Here is a 15081-nt window from a genome sequence, read left to right as displayed (position 1 = left end):
TTCTCTTAATAAACCCATTTTAAGACTTTGAATATCCCTTTTTTAAAGCATACATGAATAAATTCCTTTTTTTTAAATAAGCTATTTAAAAAAACACTTTTCAACTCACCCATGCGTCGTAATCTCACGAGGACATACCATAAGTTACTAAAAATCCTTTAAAAAATAAAGTCTTTCATGATATAAAACAAAGCCTTGTTTGTTTGAATACAAAGCTACGTGAACTTTTTGAAATGAAGCGCCTAAAATAAATGAATAGAGATACCTCGTGACTTCTTAAAAAACTTGAATCTCATGCCTCTTCACATAACTCGTGCTCAGCACAACACAATCACATAATCGTGAAGCTCGTTTGAATTTCTCCATAGATTTCAACGTCGAGGAATGCGACAAGATATAAAGCTTTCAATGAAGACGATTTTTTTTCGCACGGACCATGATAGGTGATTGAAAAATAGGAGGCACTCGTACCTTAAAAAAATGCTCTTCCCTTTTTAAAATGTCGCTTCAACTTCTGTGGTGTTTGCGGTGCCGATGGAATCTATTGTGTGCAGTTCTTTAAAAGCACGAGGTGCGAAAATATTAAGAATTTAACAAACTCGTAAGTTTATTACTTTGTGACAATTTCTTCTTGGCTGAGCTGCGCACTGAGCCTCTTTTACAACTGCGCAATTGTCCTTTTTTTCTCTGCTTCTAGTGCTTCTTTTTGCAAGCCCCAACGATCTGAAATGTTTCTCTCTGTAGAGTATTATGTGACCGGGTGCTCCAGTACCATGACAAAAATTGAGGAGACCAAAACGATGTGGAGCAGAGGATTGCTCTGTTGAGTATTACAAATCAGTTAAACATTATTACATTGGAAATATCAGTAATAAATGACTGTAGTTAAGCTAGACTCAGTGAAATTGAATTAGGACACTTGGAGGGATTTGACAACTAACAGGTGGTTGGAATTAGATTCTCTAACATTTAATGGTGTGTCATATACTGTCTACACTCATAGACATCAAATACGAATGAGATAGATGGACACACAAAGCAGTCAGAATCAAACATTTATTCTACTCTCAACATGTTCTCTGTTGGGTTCTTTTGATAGTCTAAGACCGTCATAGAGATTAGGGCCCACACAATAAACGTAAATACAATAATTTTAATAAATATCATGGAAGAACAATCATTCAATTGAGTAAATATTTCAAATTCACATAAAAATAAGAAATTAATTAGTTGGAGAAAAGTATCAAACAAACTACTCCAGATGAATTGTAAATTAATTGAAATTCAACAACTTTTGTCTAAATTATAATAATAGACTTTGATCATAGAATCTTGGATAGATAGTGATTGTATGTGTTGCTAAGGAAATCCTACATGTTAAGTCATGAGTTCAATTCTCAACGTATTCAAATATTATTCTTAAACATTACATAATTATGAGCACCGATATTGCAGTGATAATGTTGCAACTCTTGGAACTACAACATTTACTTTATCAACCCGAGGTTTTGGAGGTGACAATGATGTATACACAAGTACAAGTGATCGTTTTTCCTTTTGTCAATATTCAAATGGCACAAGACCACTAGAGTTTTCAAGCCAGACTTCTGTGGATTCAGAAGAGACTTGATTGCTGATGAAGGAAAGAGAGGTCTACTATAGGAGAAAGATCATCTACTACAAATAAGAAAAATGACTAAAATCCTATGCTAAAAACACACCTTTCTCTAACTAACTGCTGAGAAACTATGCTTTACAAAAATGCCAAACCAACATGTATGAAATGCTATTATCTAAAGCATGGAAATTCAAGACATCAAACATTACTACTCAACATGTAAAGGAGTGAAATAAATATGTTTTGTTCTTTTTATTCTTTTTCTAGAAAGTCAAGTATAAACCCTAATCTATTTTGGTGATGTCACAAGTGGTTTAGTGATGATGGTGGATGGTTGGGAGGTTTAGGCATGGAAAATTTTAGGGGCTAATGTTCGCCCAGTGGGCTAATTTTCCATGATTTTTCCACAAAAAAGATTCGCCAATTTCCAATTTTATAAAAGACGATTCGCCCAAATTTTAGAATATAAAATTATTTTACCTTAAAAATCGCCAACATTATAGAGAGACTATATATAAAATAATTATAAATTTGATTAATTTTACAAATATATCAATAAACATTTATAATTTGCATGTTAGGGATTAGTGAGATTCGCCAATGTTTTAAACTTCAAGAAAATTTTCCATCCTTAAAATTTTCCTTGGGTTTAGGAGATGATTGGAAGGTCTGGGATACCCTTGGATGACCTGTTGTGGCTTCCTAGAGGCTTTCCCTCAATTCAGCCTAAAAACAGCCCACTATAGGAAAACCTACATGATGTACTAGAAACCTACAGGATTCCCTGTATTTCTATAGGATACAGCTGAGAGCAAAGCGATGGTTGCTGGAGGTGATGGAAGGGTTAGGGAAGGTGGCGGATGGGTGGAATGGAGTGAGATAATGAACATGATCACTCAAAACTCAATACCAAAGTTAGGAGATGGTTGGATTTTCTCAACATGCTTGGAAGAATTTCTATGTAAAATGATGAAATTGGTGAGGATCTTGGTGAAAGGAAGGGATGATTATGAATGGATGAAGTTGGGAGGTGGTTTCCTAATATGAGATCCCTTTATATTTCTAAAGAGCTTGTTCTGCATCAAACATTTATAATTGCCACAAAGTCATGTAAACAAGAAGAATTCTAACAAGCTAGAAAAACAGAATTTAATGAACTAGTTGTCTACTTCATGCATGAAGAAAATTGATGAACAAAATGGAATCATCGATGAGATGAACTGAAAGATGAAAGATCGAATAGATGGAAACTAAATCCTGCACTTTCAAAAATGATCAAATGATAATTTAAGTATATAGAACTCTAAATCTTATGAAGAAATGTAAATCTGTCTTTTTGGGGTTGCTTAAGGATCTTTTCCTCAAATTATGATCCTTGAGGGAGGAGGTGAGGTCGAGACACCCACTAATAGCTTTGTGGTTCTCCTTTTACCTCTTCTACCTTGCTACTGAAGTAAAACACAAACAAACTAATAAACAAGTAAACAAATCCACAATACTTGCTATGAAATACTTCTAGAGACAATTTAACAATGAATATGTGAAACTAAGCTAAGCATACATATACAAGAAGAGGAGCCTTTGCTTCTAGGGTTGGGCACAAACCCAAGAGCTTCAGCCCTCTGAGTCAACTCAGTTTTGGATCAAGAAAAATCTCATTTTCATTATCAGAAAAGAAAAGTACATCAATGTCTTCCACAAGTCTGGAGCTCGAAAATAACCAGTGGTTTTGCAACAAAAATTCGAATCCTAATGAGGCTCTAGGCCTCTCTCCTTATACAATAGAAGTCTCCAATGACTTCCTTAAATCTATGGAGGCTCGGCTCCCAAAATCGAGATGAATTAACTCTTTGTCTATCACTTGCTTGGCTTCCTTTTGATCTTCATGACTTGGATGCTTGCACTCTGAGCTAGTGTGATTAATGGATAAATATTCAAGTGGGGGAGGAGTAAATGAGGATTATTTACCTCTGACGATCTCTCTCCCTTGTCCCATTCTAGTTTCAAACCTTCTTTTTGCCAAAATTCATTGATTTTCTCTTCCAAACCTTCATTCAATGCATATTAGTCGACTAGGCATAGTATCTCACTTTAACTCATCTCATTAAACAAAATATAATCAAAACATGTAATAAGTTGTGAGAAGAGTTGATTTGACTAAGCTGGGAGGTGAGTAAAGGCCCATGTAATTACCCAATGATGAGGCTCATCATCACCCCCCAACTGAAAGTGTTGCTTATCCTCTAAGAAACTCAATCAATATCCATGTCTTTCATAGTTCCAGTGGCTTCCTTGAAATCCCATGCCTCTATTGTGGTTTCTTCTTCTTATGCATAGAATCTTGCCCTCTTTTCTACCTCCTCCCACTACATTCTTTCTTACTCTTCCTTCCCTCCTTCTAATATCCCCAAGGGTAGTGGGGGACTAAGTTTAAGGCCAATTCAATTGACTTTGGGCCTTTGGATGGATTGCTTGTACATGGGTGTCATATTCAGTGCTTCTCTAATCCCTTAAGGAGAGTGGTACTCTCTAATATTCAAACTGTATGGCAATGTATTCCATCTCCTTAGGCAAGCTTGCATGTTGTCATCAACTAATAATCTGAACATGTCCTCAAAATGTGTAATTTCTTTCTCTTGGGCAGCAAGATACCTATGTGGAAGTTGAGGATCATTTGCAATTAAATTATGTGTACTGATAAGTGCCATTGGATTGGACTTCTCAGCTCTGATCATAAGAGGCTCTATTTGGTATCTTGCCAATACCTTCTTCATTTCTGCAGCCCTTGCTTCCTCATGGTTCATCCATGATGCCAAATCCATCAACTATAAATCTCCTAGCTTTGCATTAGGGTCCCATACATTCATGTCTTTCAAGGCCATGTTGTGCAAATAAAACTTAGACATCTTGGCCCTATCTTCCAATGTGCTTTAATCACAAAGATCAATGAATTGTCTATAATCCTGGAATGGCATAATGCCTCTTTATGCTAGGGTCTTGATTTGGAACTATAGCCAATGTTCCTTAAGGTATAGTTCATAGGACTTAGTTGGAATCCTGCACTAGATTTCTTCCAAAGAGAGACTAGCCATGGATTACAATTGATTTTCTCTTTCTTGTAGTTGTCCTTTCAACCATGTATTTTCTGCCTCTAACTGATTTTTCATGATGTTCTCTCTGTCCCACAAGCTACTTAGCTCTCTGCCCATCTATTTAATCTTATCTTCCATGTGACCAATGTCCTCCACTCACTTGGACTTGGAAATCTACATCCATCTATGAGTTCTGGCTCTCTCTTTCTCAAGCTCAAAGAATAATGGAATGGTGAATTTTTGTGGAACGACTCTTCCCCCCTAAATAAATCTTTAGTATGAGTCAAGGTTACGTTGATGACTAGGCACCTCTAGCTCTGGGTCCTCTCTCTTTGTTTCTGGCTACTTACTTATTTCCTTATCCAATTTTTGAGTTTCCTATAGGTTTAGCAGAGTTTCCTGTAGGACTACCTATACCTCCTGTAGGTCCTACTGTGTATCCTGTAGGATGCCTTTTCCTTTGGATGAGGTAGACCTAGTTACAGCCCTTCTCATAGAGGTGATAGGAGACTTAGGGGAGGTTTGGGCTGAGGGTCCTTCTTCTTGATTTTTTATAGGAGGAGCCATCTTCTCTAGTTTTTTGGGTGAGTCCTCAATAATAATGGGAACCTTTGTTGCAGTTTGGGGTTTTCCCTACCTTATCCTTGTACTTTTCCTTATTCTAAAGTATAAGGGGGTCTGCCTCTGTCTTTTTCCTTTTTTTTTGATATGGGTGCTAAGGGTAGTGAGGGCAGTTGTTGCCTCTCTCTCAGTTGGTTCTGGAGACACCCTAGGTGACTCCTTCTTTGTTAGGGTCCCACCCTAACCCCCTTATTTATGTCATGGGATCACGTCATAGTCAAGAGTCAATAAAGCCCATATTAATATTTGTAAGTGGTTAACCCGCAAGTAATGACGGGACCACAGTTAGTTGCAAATGGGCAGTAGTATTAGATAGATGGTATTAATAAAACCCACAGTATTGGCCCGTGGTATTGCATGTATGAGTCATATATAAAGGATAGAGACTCCCTGCGAGGAGCATTGTGTCTTATTTTTGTAGTCGAGCTCTGCTCTATTGGAGGTTGCCCCCTCGAAGAGGCAAGTGAACATTACTCTCTGAATAATAAAATCATTTCTATTCTGTGTTCTGGGTATCTTTCTTCGCATATTCTATATTTGGGTATCATTTTGCAGGTTAAGAGCATAACAAGTGGTATCAGAGCACTTTCGAGGGTTGGTGGGATCTCCAACTCTTAGCAAAAAAAAATTTCGGCTAGAGACGTGTTCCGGCGTCTTTAAACCACGTGATCTGTCGTTGAGCGAATAAACCTGCAGATTTGGGAGGCATGCACGTAGGAAATACAAGAGGTGGTCACGTCTGTTGGACTCCCTTGTAACCCCTGTGGGTACCCCTTCGAGTAGTAGCGCATTAGACAGAACCGTGCACAAACTGTCTTCCACGTACCCTCTGGGTATATCGGAAGCCCCCTAGGCTCCCTTGAAACCTCGCCATAGATAAACCGTCAGCCATCTTGTGGCTACAGTACACCGAGAACAACACTCGGAGAGATTACTCGCCCGTATGATAGGGAAGTCGGGTTGTATGGCTAAGGGTACGGTCGATCCTCCTTAGTTAGAGCCCTGAAACATTGGTCCGAGTACTACTGCCAGACCCTTATGTATATTGCGATATGTAGCACCTGACACTCCTCATGACCATAGTTTCCTTTTCTATCGGGGGATCACACATCATCTATTCCCAATCCGCGTGTGCAAAGAGGTGCAGTAGCAGCAGACATCAGTCCCGCAGATCCATCAGATCCGCTGCAGCAGTTGTTCCGCCATTCAGATCTCTCAGACCCACCAGATCAGAGTTGTTGTGAAGGGTTCCTATATCGGGGTATACTTCTCGCAGGACTTTTGGCAACATTGACATTTTGAGGATTTGGCAACTACAGTATTGATCAAGGAGTCTGAGATCTTCCGGGGTGCTTATTGGTGATCTAGCCCATCAGAATCAGGATGAAGAGATGAGCAAGGTGGTACCATTCAATTTATTCGTAAAAAATTTTAGGCGGTCCCAATTTTTCATCAGGTTGGTGTATGGTCGAAACTAGAGCTCCAGCGATGGCCAATGAAAGGATGGACAAACTGGAAGACACTGTGAACTCCATCCAAACTGAGATTCGCGGACTAAGTCTCCAGATACAGCAATTCCTCCCGAAGGGCAATGAGCAAGCCCACGAGGCGGCGTATAATGGCCATGAATACAATGAGGGTGAGTCTAGCCACTCTCCTCACGTATGGCACACCCATCCACCACCCAGTCGCCGACCTCCCAAGTTGGATGTGCATAAATTTGACGGTTCTCACCCGTCCGCATGGCTAGCACAAATGGAGCATTATTTCAACTTGAATCATATCCCAGATGATGCGACTAAGCTTATGTTGGGGAGCATGTACTTGGACAATGAACGGTGGCAATGGTGGGAATGGCATCAACGTTGCAATGGACCTTTTAGGACTTGGACCCAATTTACCAAAGCTCTTCGAGATCGCTTTGAACAGGAAGAATCTTTTTTGGGTCGTCTCACTAAGCTCCGACAGACTGGTACAATGGATGAATACATTACCGCTTTTGAAGCTTTAGCCTTCCGCACTAGGGGTCTCACAGATGAGTTCTACACGGAATGTTTTATGAGTGGTCTTAAAGAAGCCATCAAAGCTCAAGTTCTATTTCACCACCCTCCCACGTGGACGGAGGCTTGCCAGGTAGCGCGTAAGGTGGAACATGCATTAGCAGCCCAATACAGCCGCCCAAATTTCCCCGCTAAAGTTCGTCCCCCACAGGCTCACAAGACGACTCAAACACTTAAGGTCCAAAAGGTGTCACCTGTGGAAATGGCCAAAAGAAGGAAGCAAGGACTATGTTACTACTGTGATGAAAAATACTTCCCAGGTCATAAATGCAAGGAGCCCAAATTTTTTCAAATAGACGCTACTGACTACAGCTCAACAGAGGAAGATCCACCACTTGAGGAACATGAGGCGCTAGAAGAAGACAACCCAAAGGAGAATGTCTCTAACGAACCAGTTATTTTGCTGCATGTGTTGGCAGGGATTTCTTCCCCTCAAACTCTCAAAATCCGGGGTTTTCTTAAACATCGCCCAGTAGTAGTCTTGATTGATAGTGGAAGTACCCATAATTTCATCCATCAAAAAATCGCAGAAGCAGCGCATTGTTTTGTATGAGCAGTTTCTAACTTCCAAGTCCAAATTGCGAATGGGGGCACAATGAAATGTCAAGGCCGCTGTGAAAATGTCAAACTGCAAATGGGGGATTATCAGTTGAAAACCCACATGTTTGCCATACACATGGGGGGTTGCGACATTGTCCTCGGCGCTGAATGGCTCTACACTCTTGGGCCAATCACAATGGATTTCCAGGAGTTATATATGAGTTTTAAGCAGAACAACTCCACACATACCCTCCGTGGACTCCAGGCGGGAGCCCCCTCTATCATCAGCTCGCATAGGATGGAAAAATTGTTAAAAAAGGGCCATCATGGAGTAGTAGCTCAATTTAATGCCATCCAGGTAGTCGAAACCATGTCTCTGCCAATTCATCATGAGATGCAACAGATTTTAAATAACCATCGGACGGTCTTTGACAAGCCTCATGAGCTTCCACCCTCGCGAGGGGAAAATGATCATAGCATCACCTTGGTTCCAGGAGCCCAACCCCCAAATGTGCGGCCATACAGATATCCGTTCACCCAAAAGAATGAAATAGAAAAAATCATCAAGTAACTGTTGGAAGCAGGTGTCATGCGTCCCAGCATTAGTCCTTGTTCATCCCCAGTGGTCATGGTGCTCAAGAAAGATGGGGAGTGGTGGATGTGTCCCGACTTCAGGTCCCTCAATAAGTTGACAATCAAAGATAAATTTCCCATCCCAGTGGTTGACGATTTGCTGGATGAACTCAATGGGGCTCAATTCTTCACTAAGTTGGATCTTCGCTCAGGCTACCACCAAATTCGCATGAAGGAAGTTGACATTCCCAAGACAGCTTTCAGAACTCATGAAGGCCATTATGAGTTCCTGGTCATGCCATTTGGTCTTTGTAATGCCCCCTCTACTTTTAAGAGCCTTATGAATCACATTCTCAAACCATATCTCAACAAATTTTTCCTTGTCTTCTTCGATGACATCCTCATCTATAGTGGCACTTGGGCTGTACATCTTCAGAGGGTAGATCTACTCTTGCAACTGCTTCGCAAGCATAAATTATTTGGCAAGATGTCCAAGTGTTCGTTTGGCATGGAAGAAGTTGAGTATTTGGGCCATATTGTGGGGCGTGAAGGTGTCAAGGTGGACCCAAAAAGATCTACGCAATGCAAGAATGGCCTCAACCTAAGACCTTGAAGAGCTTGAGAGGATTTTTGGGTCTCACAGGCTATTATCATAAATTTGTCCGCAACTATGGCCTTATAGCGAAGCCCCTCACTAAACTCCTAAAGAAAAATTCCTTCTTTTGGAACGAGGAAGCACAATAGGCATTTACCGCTCTCAAAAACGCCATGTGTTCCACTCCAGTCTTAGCACTACCTGACTTCACCAAATCCTTTGTGATTGAATGTGATGCTTCAGGTACAAGTATTGGGGTGGTCTTAATGCAGGAAGGGCGACCGTTGGCCTTCACAAGCCAACAACTCAGTGGGAGGAATCTGGGCCAATCTACCTACGAGAAGGAAATGATGGCCATCTTACATGCAGTCGAGACCTGGTGACCTTACTTATTGGGGCGACGTTTCCAAATCCGCACAGATCATCACAGTCATAAATATTTTTTGGAGCAACGCATATCCTCCCCACAACAAAATAAATGGTTAGCCAAAATGCTGGGATATGATTATGAGATCATTTACAAGAAAGGGAAAGATAATAGTGTAGCATATGCATTATCTCGCCAATTTGTGGAGGAAAGTACTCTGCTCGCAATTTCCCTCCCCATTCCAGACTGGATTGAAGAGGCTCGCAGGGAATGGCTTTCACACCCCGAGCTCTCCCAACTCATTTCTCAATTGCAGGTAGATCCTAATTCCACCAAGGGCTACTCGTGGCAGAATAATATTCTTCGCTACAAGGACAGAGTCGTAATCTCACCAACATCCACCCTCAAAAGTTGCATTTTGGCAGAATTTCACTCATCTCCCATTGCAGGACATTCCGGCTTTCATAAGACATATTCTCAAACTAGAAGATCATTTTTTTGGACAGGCATGAAACAGGACATCCTTACCTTCGTAGTAGAATGTGATGTCTGTCAACGCCACAAAGGGGAAACCGTCAACACACGAGGCACATTACAACCATTGCCCATTCCGGCATCAATTTGGACGAAGGTTTCTATGGATTTCATTACAGGTCTTCCAAAGTCAGGGAACAAGTCAGTCATCATGGTGGTTGTGGACCGACTGTCAAAGTATGCTCATTTCTACGCCCTACCCCACCCGTTTACCCCAACTTTGGTTGCTCAATCTTTCATGGATCAGATCTTCAAATTGCATGGCACGCCGACTTCTATTGTGTCCGACCGCGACTCGATCTTCACTAGTAATTTTTGACAGGAACTCTTCAAAATACAAGGCACTCAACTCAAACTCAGTACTTCATATCATTCGCAAACAGATGGTCAAAGCGAAGCCATCAACAAATGTCTAGAAGCCTACCTTAGGCGTTTCACTTCAGAAAAGCAACACCTTTGGGTAGAGTGGTTACCTTTGGCTGAATGGTGGTATAACACCAACTATCATGCCACCACCAAAATGACTCCCTATGAAGCAGTATATGGTCAAATTCCGCCTTCCCCTACTTCTTATCTCAAGGGGTGCTCCAAAGTACAAGCAGTGGATCAAATCCTACAACACCGCGCAACCATGCTCGCCCATCTTAGAGAGAATCTTCATCAAGCTCAGAACCGCATGAAGCAACATGTCGACCAGCATCGCTCAGAGCGCCAATTTCAATAAGGGGATCAGGTCTTTTTGAGGCTACAACCATATAAGCAAACATCACTCAAAGACAAGGGTTGTCAAAAGCTCTCTCCAAAATTCTACGGACCATACCAAGTACTTCAGCGCATTGGAGAAGTGGCTTACAAGTTGGCTTTGCCACCTACAGCAAAAATCCATCCAGTTTTCCATGTATCGTGCCTCAATAAAGTGATTGGGAACAATTGCCGAGTTCAAACCAGTCTACCTGAATTGGACGAAGAAGGGTCAATCTGGCTTCAACCCGAACAGGTTCTAGACACACGAGACAAGCACCTGCGCGACCGCATGATTAAGGAAGTCCTCGTCAAATGGAAAGAGACCTCTCCGGAAGATGCAACTTGGGAACCAGCCAATATTCTTCAGCAGTTTCCGCAGCTTCAGCCTTGAGGACAAGGCTAGTCTTAAGGGGGAGGGTATGTTAGGGTCCCACCCTAACCCCCTTATTTATGTCATGGGATCACGTCATAGTCAAGAGTCAATAAAGCCCATATTAATATTTGTAAGTGGTTAACCCGCAATTAATGACGGGACCACAGTTAGTTGCAAATGGGCCGTAGTATTAGATATATGGTATTAATAAAACCCACGGTATTGGCCTGTGGTATTGCATGTATGAGTCATATATAAAGGATAGAGACTCCCTGCGAGGAGAATTTTGTCTTATTTTGTAGTCGAGCTCTGCTCTATTGGAGGTTTCCCCCTCGAAGAGGCAAGTGAACATTACTCTCTGAATAATAAAATCATTGCTATTCTTTGTTCTGGGTATCTTTCTTCGCATATTTTGTATTTGGGTATCATTTTGCAGGTTAAGAGCATAACATTCTTGTCTTCTACCTCTTGTTTTCCATTGCCCTTTCTTCTCCTTCTAGATCCTCATCTTTTTTATGAGTCTCCTCTTAGATATCTTCCTCTATTTCCTCATCACCTTCCTTCTCTTTCTCCTTGCCTTCCTCATCATCTATTCCATCTTCATCCCTCTCTGCTTCTTCCCCATCTATTTCATTTTCTTCCTCATCTTTCTCACTGATAGTAGGACTAATGTGATATGTAAGGGCTTTGATATCCTCCTATGTCTGCATATCTCTGAAAATTACCCATTCGATAGGAATTCTGAGGTTCTGGAGGGCATCTTCTATGATGATTCGAATTAACCCATTGTGGGCTAACTGTTGTTGGTTTCCCTCCTGCACCTTTATGCTTGTATCTACTAGTGATTGCAAAAGGAAGTATGGTATGTTGAGCTCGTGGTAAGGAGGTGCTTCTGCTCCAAACCTCAACTCTTCATGAAGCTTAAAGTGATACCCATAAACCACACTATACCTCCCTTCACATGATATGTATTTAATAAGGTGGTAGCTTACCTCATTCCATGGGTGTGGTAGGCTTGTTCTCCTTGCTCCATTTTTGTCCTCAATGGGCCCTTCTTCCTCTAAAAAGGAATTCTTCTTGGTAATCTGGATATCTTCCTTGTCTTCCTTCCTCCAAGGCACTCCTACGGGAAGTGTGGTAATCTTGCTTATGAGTTCAAGGGTGAGCTCTATGCAGAGGCCTCTCACCACAACAGTGGCATGGGCTCTAGTCAGTGGATTGAGGGAGAGAGAAAACTCTCAAGCCACTCCATCATCATACCCCCTTAATTTCTCAAAATATCCCATCCAATTATGCCTCGTGGAGATTTCTAACATAGGAGGGTGCTAGTGGATTCTGTTGGCATTTTGGCACAGGTGTGGCGCTATGGTACAAATGTTGTCCTTGATGGCAACTCACTTTGGTGACAGATCTCAGTTCAGGTGCTCAAAATGAAGGAAATCTTGTATACGCAGGTACACCTTGCCGAAGACACATATACATGCGGGTTATTCGTTCAAAAGTCGTGTATGTGTATACACGCACTTTTATGCACATAAAAGCGCGTACATGGTGGAAAACGTATTTTTGGTCTGTGGTTGTTAGTCCTTGGAACTTGAACCTATGGTTGTGGACCATGGTATCTCATCAGAAGAGTTGACCCCAGGTTTTGGGCCCTTGGTATTGTTTATTATGGTTTTGGACCGTGGTATTGTGGAAGGCCTAAAACTATATAAGAGGAAGGAGATCATGTGGCAAGGAATTATCTAAATTATTGAATATCTGATATGGTGATAGATCTGGAATACTGGTGATAGGGTTATGGTGCAGATCTAGATCTGAATGAAGGAGGAACCTGAGCGCAAGAAGGATAAGGACTATTGATGGATCAAAATCTCAAGGCTTGAACATTGGTATCTCTGTATGATTTAGATTTGTTATATATGGTGCACTCTTGATCTATAAATCTTGGTTAACTAATGTCTGAAAGCTTAAAAGAATAAATTTTCCTTTATAGATCTGTAAGCAGGTTCAGTGAATTGCAGGTGCGTATACACGCTTTTTCTGTGAATGAAAGAAGAGTATACACAGGTTGGTTGTGGTACAAAAGCGTATACTCGCAGGTTTCTAAACAGTGAAGTAGCGTATATATCTTGATTTATGTTCTAGCTGCTTCTGTTTTATTACTGCAGTGTTCTGGGTTCAGAATTGGTGTTTGATTACAGTTACTGTCTTCTGGGTACAACGATCAGAGAAGTGTTTATTTGTTTCAGCTTTTGATTGGTGAAAATGAGTTTGGGTTATGAAGAAATTCTTGATGTTTGATTGATGTTACTTGTGGATCCAGTCTGAAAATTAATGAAACGAGGTCCCTAAAAGCAAAGAGAAGGTTGCAGCCTTCTGTAGGTAGGAGCCTGCGTACTAGTATCTCAAGCTAGTACAAGAACTTAGGGGGTTGGAGCTCCCTTCTAGGAAAGCTGGAGAACGAGAGAGAGTTGTAGCTCTCTGCAAGTTGTAGCCTGCGTACTGGTAAAGACTGCACCAGTACAAAACATTGTGAACAGAAGTTTCTAATTAAAAAGAAGATAGAGATGAATTGCAGCAGGGGGTTTTCACCCACATTGGGTTTCCGCCTTATATCTTGTGTTCTTGTGTGTGTCTGTCTTCTACTCTGTTTCTGGTATTGTTTGTTTTCTTCTGATACACAGATTAATAACTGACATCTGAAAGATAAATAAAATTAGAAGTCTGCTTTGTATACGCGGGTTTCTTTATCTATAGTTGTGTGTACACGCGGTTTTTATTAAGAGAAGTAGTGTATATCATCTGGAATTGGAAAAGGAAATATTTGACTTGATAATACTGATTCAACCCCCCCTCTCAGTATTATTTCCAATAAATTCTCACAGTGTTAATGGGCTCCCTTCTATTAAACCCCCCTTTAATGTTGGCTGGTGAATTATGAGGAGAAGGGATGGTTGAAAAAGATTTTAATGCAGAAGTAAATGGGACTAAAATAATTTTGGATTCAATTCCCTACATAGCTACTAAATTCACTCAAACTAGGATATTTTTCTAAGCAATTCAGTTGGAAAAAGGGAAGTAAATATAGAGCCTACCTCCTGGTGGTGTTTGTTGTGGCCAACCCCTGTGTATCCCCTTCTAAAATTGCTCTCAGCCAATCCTGTAGACTGTCTATGTATCCTGTAGGATTCCTGTGCAATCTTGTAGGATTTCTTGTCTAATCTGTAGGAAGTCCTGTACACGAGAAAGGTGGAATTCTCTCTTCTGTAGGTTTCCTAGGTACGAGAGTGACTTTGCTAGAGTTAGCCTCAAGGAGATGAATTCACGAGTGCATGGGGATCAACGATTGTTTCCTCCTATGGTCGAGTTGAGTGAGGTGTTGTGCTAGTAGCAGAGGTACATTTTCTATTTTTGGACTGTTGGTCCCCACTACCACCTCATAATTCCCCTCTCCTCATAATCAACTCCCAGTTCATGCCTCCGTAGACTTAATTGATTTTGTCCTTCTCCTCTCTCTTTTTACTTGATTGTTGCCACGTGTGGGAGGACCAACTGTTTTTTCCTCATCAACTGAATGAAGGTGACCAAGTTAACTACGCACCTTTTGCTTACAACCAACTTGATCACAACCTTTACATTTTTTTGACTACATAATGAAAATGAGAGAGTGAAGTGAGATACTTACCAGTGGTGCTAATACCTTGTTGCGGTTTGTTGAAGACATGAGGTGCTTGTTGTGTGTTGGTTGCATGTTATTTTCCTTCCTTTTTTATTACTCTCTGATGATTCCTTTGATGTGAAGGTACCTGGTGTTGAAGATGATGGAAATGGTGCTGCTCCTGAGCTCCTCCTACCCTTGGATCTTCATGATGGAAGATTGCTGCTACTCGTGATTTTTATTCGGTGGGATAGGCTGCTATAGGATTTCCCACAAGATGTCCTATAGCTGCTTATCCCTCAA

Source organism: Pinus tabuliformis, chromosome 7 (genome assembly GCF_031772625.1).
Source record: "Pinus tabuliformis cultivar Carrire ecotype Pingquan chromosome 7, CPIR1, whole genome shotgun sequence".
In the NCBI taxonomy this organism is placed as follows: Eukaryota; Viridiplantae; Streptophyta; class Pinopsida; order Pinales; family Pinaceae; genus Pinus; species Pinus tabuliformis.
The sequence above is the reverse complement of the archived record's forward strand: the minus strand, read 5'-3'. Positions refer to the sequence as shown.